Raw genomic sequence first — 7,790 nt, 5'->3', positions numbered from 1 at the left:
TTAGCCCCCAGTTAAAATGCAAATTTAATTACAATCTTCAAGGTAGTCTCTGGTGGGAGGAGTTGTCTCTTGGCCCCTAGGGTGCTGCAGACCTGGGGTCTTGAGGGAGGGAGGGGTAGACCAAGAGCAGGAAATTGAGAGGAGAGGGTTTCTGGTCACCAACAGGTGCCCCTGAGCTTTGCTGAAATATACCCAAATGACTTAGACCTGATAATACCCTGCTAATAACCTAGGAACAGGGGCCTTTGTGTTCCTATTAAATATGAGATTGTTTTCCTTTTCACAGACTCTCGGGAAGCCTAAGGAGGAGGTGGGTATAGGGAAGCTGATAGAGCAACAAGGAGGGCTTTGATTTTAATGAAAGGACTGCTGCAGACTTGTAGGGAGCAGGGCGGCGGGCAGTAAAGAAAACTCTTGGTGAAATCACTTCCTGGGAAAATTGTATCAAAACCCTCTGCTTCCAAGGAAGAGAATAAAATGCAGTCCCAGATAACACGGAGACACAGTGGGCACAGAGAAGCTGGAAAGAAGTATTCATAGAGCGCTTTCCCAGCCTGGTGCTATTTCTGCAGCGTGTCACCCTCCCCTGCCGAATGGGTGAGTCACCAGCAGGGACCCCTTATCGCTGGAGTGGGCGCAGGGATGGCCTAGGAGAACAAGGACCCCACCGAGACCCCAATCGGCTAAGAAATGACGTGGTATCTGTGGAAACTCCAGGAAGAGAGGGATGGACAAGAGCCAGAGGATGAGATGGTCTGGGGCCAGAAGACAGATGTTGTGTAGTCGAAGGAGGTTTGGTTCTGTTAGCTGTCGGACTTTGTAGGGAGTGGGCTAAATACCATAATGGATGTTAGGTGGCACTCATGGTCGAGGCCTTCATCTCAACTAGAGACTCTCATATCGCTCAGCTGTATCAGGAGCCTGAATTCCACACACACACCGCAAAACATCACATGGTCAGGCTGAATACCTGGGAAGTCCCCTTAAATGTGGCTGCTTTTGTTAAGAATCATTCACCAGGCGGCACAGGAGTTCTTTGTACTGTGTTGGCAACTCTTCTGTAAGTTTGAAATTACTTCAAAATAAAAAGGTAAAAACTAGGTTATTCTATTCGAGAAGTAATTTTCCTTCTGAATAGGGGTGCCAATCCCCACGCTGTTGAAAATCCATGTATACTTTTTGACTCTCCCCCCTCCCCCCACCAAACTTAACTACTAATAGCCTACGGCTGACTGAAAGCCTTATGGATAACATAGACAGTTGATTAACACATATGGTGCGTGTTATATGTATTATATACTGTATTTGTACAATAAAGTAAGCTAAGGAAATGTTATTAAGAAAATCATAAGGAAAAGAAAAAACATTTACAGTACTGTATTTATAAAAAAAAATCCACAGATAAGTGGACTCATGCAGTTCAGAAATGTGTTGTTCAAGGGGCGCCTGGGTGGCTCAGTCAGTTAAGCATCTAACTTCGGCTCAGTTCATGATCTCAAGGTTCATGGGTCTGAGCCCCGTGTCCGGCTCTGTGCTGATAGGTTAGAACCTGGAGCTGCTTCAGATTCTGTGTTCCCATCTCTCTCTGCCCGCGCCCCACCCCCAACGCCCCAATCGCACTCTGTCTCCATCTCTCTCTCTTGAAAAATGAATAAACATTAAAAAAACCCTTTTTAATGTGTTGTTCAAGAGTCAGCTGTATTTAGAGCAATGAAATGAATTTTTTTAATTGCCATACAAGAAAACACAGGTGTAAAACATTATTTTGGCTGTCTAAAACCTGAAAATAACATATGTCCAAAAATAGGGGGATAGTATTATAAAGCATGTTAGTATAATGCAATATTACATAGCCATTATGATGATTGATAATATAATTACATAAAATATCAAAACTTATCATAAATTACCTTACCCAAAAGACATAGAAAACAAATATGTATATGTGTAAGCACCACATGTGTGTATGGATAAAGATTGGAAGGGGAAATCAAGTGTTGGAGTGCTGTACTTTTTGGTGAAATTTTTTTCAATTGCTTTTGCAATACTTTTAAATTGTTTTCATAAAAAGAGACTTACTGACTCCACTGCGGATCCAGGCTTGTGTGAGTATGTCCAGCAGTTTGTCTCTGACACAGGCACCAGAAGGGCAGGCTTGTCTATGACAATGTGTTGGAAGATTAGAAATTTTCCTTAACCTGTTATAAAATTATCCATGCGTTTATTCAAACTCTTCTTGAATACATCTCACTTTCAATCAACTCCTTCTTGGAGGGAATCGAGTTTCTCCCTCCCGATTCTGTAAAACAACTTCTTGTCCTTGGTTCTAAGCTACCCCTTTGACCTCTGAGGCGTGACCTATGGTTTCAATCTTCTAGAATGGGTAAACACAACCTTGTCCACCTGTGCTCGCTCCCTGGCGAGCCTAGAGGCTGCTGGAGAGAGCCTGCGGCTCTAAATCAGGAAGTTTGTCTTTTTTCCCCGAAATTCGTTGGAGGACTCTGGGCCAGTTTACTTTGTGCTGTTAGCTTCCTTGTGCTTCAGATGAGAGCAATAAACCCACAGGATTATTATTTGGCCCAAATAGGATAACACAGGAAAGAAAACGCTTTCAGGCAGATGACATACCACTGGCGAGTTAATAAACCGTCTTGTAAACGTATTTTGCAGCTCTGTGCCGTTCCCATGTCTCTGGTCAACTGGAAAGCCCTTTGTGGGAGAAAACTTCTCACTCCGTTTGGAGATGCCAAAAGGGACCTTAAAGAGCATCCACCTCAAATTTTCTCAAACTGTCTTCTAAGCAATATTAGTGTCACACTCGTGAAAAAAAAGTCAATGCTAATAATCTTTTTTCTGTGAAAAACAATTTTACCGCACTAAACACAAATTCATGATGGGGGAAACTGGGGGGGGGGGGGGAAGAGAGGGGTATATGAGGAAATTACATACTTCCCGCTCAATTTTTCTGTAAACCTAAAACTTCTCTAAAAAACAATGTTTATTAATTTAAAAAAGATTTACTTGAACATGCAAAATACAGGCATTTCCGATATTATAAAGTTGTATTAATATTAAATTTATGTATACATAAGAATCTAGTTTTCATGGGGCTTATTTTGCAGAGATCAGTTGGTCTGTGACACCATCCCCTGCCATTTGCTTATATGTAGGCATATCTTACTTAATCAATATCTATTAAGTAGTCTATCAACATCCTATGATTTCAAAGGTGTCTGTGCTCAGTTACATTTAGGTGAATTGGGCTGTTCTAATCCCTTACTTTGTACTTGAGGACACTGAGAAGTGACTGCCCCGGGTCACAGTGTGGGTGCGGCCAGGTCGGTGACGGAACGCTGGTTTCCTCCGCGTCCTATGTCCTTGTCCTACTGTATCTGGTGCCACCAAACCTGGTAGCCTCCTTCAAGTATTTGATTTGTCTCCTTTCAGCCTTTCTGGTCATTTCTTTTTGTTTTAAAACAGCGACAGCAGCAATAACCAAAACCAAATGGGCACAGAACACTCAATCAGTTCTGACCTCGTGCTGACCCCAAAGTGTTGGTTAGGTCCTTGCCGGGTCGGGGGCAGGCTCCTTGGAGACAGCCACCGAGACCTCTTCACCTCTGCATCATAGCTGATCAGGGAGGTGTGCTGACTTGCGCAAGGTAGGTCCGCATCAGTTCTGGTCACCAGCTGGGGATTGGCACGTGTTCGGGGCGACAGGAACATACTGTTTACACTGGATCCACCTTCCCACTGCAGCATCACCGGACTGTGCTCTGGTGGCCCTTCTTCCTGAGTCAAGCATTTTTGCCCAGTGAATACAGTTCTGATGTAGCTTTTCACAGTTCCCTGCTCTTCCAAACTCCACCCCGGGGAAATGATGCATATTTTACGAGATGCCCTTTTAACTCTTCCTGACTGAAATGTACTTTTTTTTTTTCCCCGTGAGGGGTTTGCACCAGTCTGAGCCACTCTGAGATCAAAAATTTTTCCCTATCCTTCCTTTATCTATTGGGCACAGGGTTTCCTGTTTGATTTTAGATTGATAGCTGTAATCACATTCCAAATGTCGCTCGTCCTATCTCACTGTGTTGGTTCAGGGGTGAGGTGGCTCTGTCCACAGCTTTTATTAGAAATTAAGGGAGGGGCACCTGGCTGGCTCAGTCTGCTGAGGATCTGGCTCTTGATTTTAGCTCAGGTCATGATCCCAGGCTGACCCTGATGTTGGGCTCTGAGCTTAACACAGAGACTGCTTGGGATTCTCTGTCTCTGTCCCTCTGCCCCTCTCCCCCACTTGCATTCTCTCTCTCTCTCTCTCTCTCTCTCTCTCTCAAATAAAAAATTAAAAAAAAAAAAGGAATTGAGAGAAGTTGCCAGACCTCAGAGCACTGAACAAGCTCTTCTTGATTTGAACATGCTGACATGATCTCCAATTAAAAAAAAAAGTCTTTGTGAACCCTACTTACCTACCTGACGTGATCATCACAATTGTAACAGGTCAAGGTCACAGACCCACTCGTCTCAAGTCAAGTTGCTATTTTGGGGCTAATATAGAAATTACCTTAGAATGTGAAGAGCTATATCAGGTTACAAAACACTGTGATGCTGACTTAAAACATGCTCCCCAAAGCGTTAACAGCATAGGAGAGGTTGTAGCTAAAGATTTGAGAAGCAATTGCTCTGAAATCATATTTGAAACCAAGGAAGTAGGTGAGCCTCTCAGGAGAGACAGCCAACGTCTGAACCTTGGATTCAGAATAAAATTTTCTAGCATGAGAATTTCTAGCACATAATGGTCCCTATGTCCAGGCTGGTGATGGCAAGGAGGGTCGGGGACAGGGAGTAGGGTGCTGGTGCTGAAGAGCAGTGGGGATCTGAGGACCAGGAGGTGGGCAACCGCAAGGCTATGGGGGCAGGTAACACGAGACTGAGAAGGAAGGCAGTCATTGGGGAAGTGAAAGGCAATCTGAGTCATAAAGGAAAGTAGAAATTATTTCTGAAGAGTGATGTCGATCACGCGGCCCTCCTTGTTACCATGGCACAGCTATGGTACCCACGGATGGTGTCTATTTGGAGAGAAGATAGAGAGAGGACGGATACTTTAAACAAGGAGAAGCCAGAATCTTCCAAGTGAGCCTGCCTTGACCTGCCATGTGGCTGTGGCTAATAGCTGATTTTTCATAGTGCTTGGTCCTTTACGAAGCTCTTTCATATATCCCTCACATCTTTTCTTCACAAATGCGATATCCTATGAGAGGGACAGAGAAAGTGTTCTACCCAATTCACAGGCAAGCAACTGAGCCCAGAGAGGACTTCCCTCTGGCCACAGAACAGCTCACTCATAATGAAGGGGCCCAACAAGTTCAACCAACATAAAACCAGAGCTCCATCCCTGACCCCATGCAGCAGAGCTGCTGTCATCCTTTCAGTCACCTGTCAGTGGCCAAATAGGGAACCTAACATCAGCCTCCCATAAGAGGCAACTCAAGTGACCACTGAGTTTGTTGATGTTTTTGTCTGTCCTGCAACCAGGAGAACCCACGCCACATCAGAAACAGGCTCTCATGGCATGTTGGCCAGAGGGATCCTGTTGTGGTAGGTTTGCATGCCAAGTGGCTTCCTGTAGCACACACCACCCCTAAGCTCTTCATGTCCTCGAGGCAGAGCCTTCTAGCAGGCTCTTGTCTCCACAGAATGTCCCTGAGACTGCCTGTTCCATTTCCTCCTGCTTGTCTCCCTCACTAATGGGTATGACTGCTCCCATCTCCCCTGGGTATCTCAGATCCCAACCCCTAGTTGGGTACCCCTGGGAAACCACTGATTTGAACCCGCCACAGCCTCCTGGTCAGGGGGAGGGCATCAACACCCAGAAGCACCGCAGGGGCGCTTTGCCCTTCCCACCTGCCTCCGCCCTGTCGAGCCTGGGACAGATCACTCTTTTTCCATCCCTAGAGAAGCCAAAGCCATGCCCTTGCCAGAGTCATTAAAGTTGTCCCTGATGATGTGACCTCCCATTGGGCACAAGCCTCACCGTGGTGGTGAGGCTCCTCCTGGCCTCTACTCAGCGAGCAGCCAGAATGCGGGAGCCAGAGGATGCTGTGTTCTGTCTGCCTGCTGCCTTGGGGCCAGGCCGGGGAAGCTGCTCTCTAGCTGAGCGAGGCAACAGGAAACGAGTGGGATGAACGGGCTCACATCTGGAACATATCCGCCCAATGGCTCGGACAGCCTGTAATAGCACCAACACGGTGCAGAGGACAAGCGCCTAAGTTCTCAGAGCCAGTTTCCTCATCTGTAAAATGGGAACGAAATCCAACACTGCCTACTTTGTAGAGAATTTTTGGAAGATCAAATGATAATTGGTGAGACATTGCTGCGTAAACACAAGTCAATTTTTTTTCTTAAGTAAGCTCTATGGTCAACATGTGACTTGAACTCATGACCCCGAGATCAAGAGCTGCATGCTCTACCAATTGAGTCAGCCAGGTGCCCCAATAAGTCAAATTATTATTCCCTATGAAGTACTTTCATAAAGGGTACAGACCAAAAAGGATGGTAGGGGGCAGGGAAGGTGGGGAAGGAAGTTCAGCTACCTTTGCACACTCCACCTGCCAACCCAGCTGCATGGGACCCGCCTCAGGCCACCCTGTCACCCTGGTAGCTATGTAGGTGGGGTTGTCTGTCCTGGGGGGCAACAGTACAGGGAGCAGAGGATTAGAAAGGCCACCTGGCACCATTTCCTTTAAGCACTCTGCTTGTCCTAAACAGGAAATGATGCCTGAATGCTGAGTTCATATAAATAATTCGAGGTGAAACTATAAGCAAAAATACATCTGAAGTGGTTCTATCCGGCTGGGAGCTTGACAAAAAGTTAAACACAATTGTTTACTAACGTACTCACGCCCTCCATGCTGAAGGAAGACCATGTATCAGTCGATGGTCTAACTTTTCTCAGCTGTGGCAGAGGCAGCAAGGGCTCATGACCCCCAGCAGCACACATCAGCACACCTTGCTGGAGAGGACGCTTCAGAAACCCAGGAACCTGCATTTTTATGTTCCAGTGGTTTTAGACCGTGGCGCGACTCTGCCATTCGCAAATGCACAGCTCTGTGATTCTGTATGACCTGTTGTGTCCCCGCTTGATGATGTGATAAGGAAAGGCTGCCTCTGGGGTCCTGCCGCTTGCTAGACCCAACAGAGTGACTACTGACATTCCTGCTGTCAAAGTTTCAAACATTTTGCCACCTCTGGCTCCCTTGATCTAAGCATAACTTTAAAAACTATTTTTACAGGTTTATTAAAAGGAGGATCGGGGGCTGCCTGGGTGGCTCAGTCGGTTAAAGCGTCGACTTCAGCTCAGGTCATGATTTCGTGGTTTGTGAGTTCAAGCCCCGTGTCGGGCTCTCTGCTATCTCTGCCTGCTTTGGAGTCTCTGTTTTTCTGTGTGTCTGTCTCCCTCTCTCAAAAGTAAATAAACATTAAAAAATATTTTTTGCAAAAGGAGGATCGGGTTACTATGGAGAATATTAATCACTACCTCTTATATAACACTTTCCATCTTCAGGCACTTCACAGGTATTTAATTCTGTGAGATTGGTGCCGGATTGCCCCCATTTTGCAGACAAGAAAACCAAAGCACTGAGAGCTGCAGTCTCTTGTCCAACTAGTTATACAACTAGTAAGCGACAAAACCAGGATTTAATCCAGCCTGACTCCAGAATTTGCCTGTGAAACCACAGTGCAACACAGCCCAGTAAAGACAGGAGCTCCCAGTTGAGACCCGCCCAGAGAGA

This window comes from Prionailurus bengalensis, chromosome B1 (assembly GCF_016509475.1).
Source record: "Prionailurus bengalensis isolate Pbe53 chromosome B1, Fcat_Pben_1.1_paternal_pri, whole genome shotgun sequence".
In the NCBI taxonomy this organism is placed as follows: domain Eukaryota; kingdom Metazoa; phylum Chordata; class Mammalia; order Carnivora; family Felidae; genus Prionailurus; species Prionailurus bengalensis.
Note: the sequence above shows the minus strand (reverse complement) of the source record.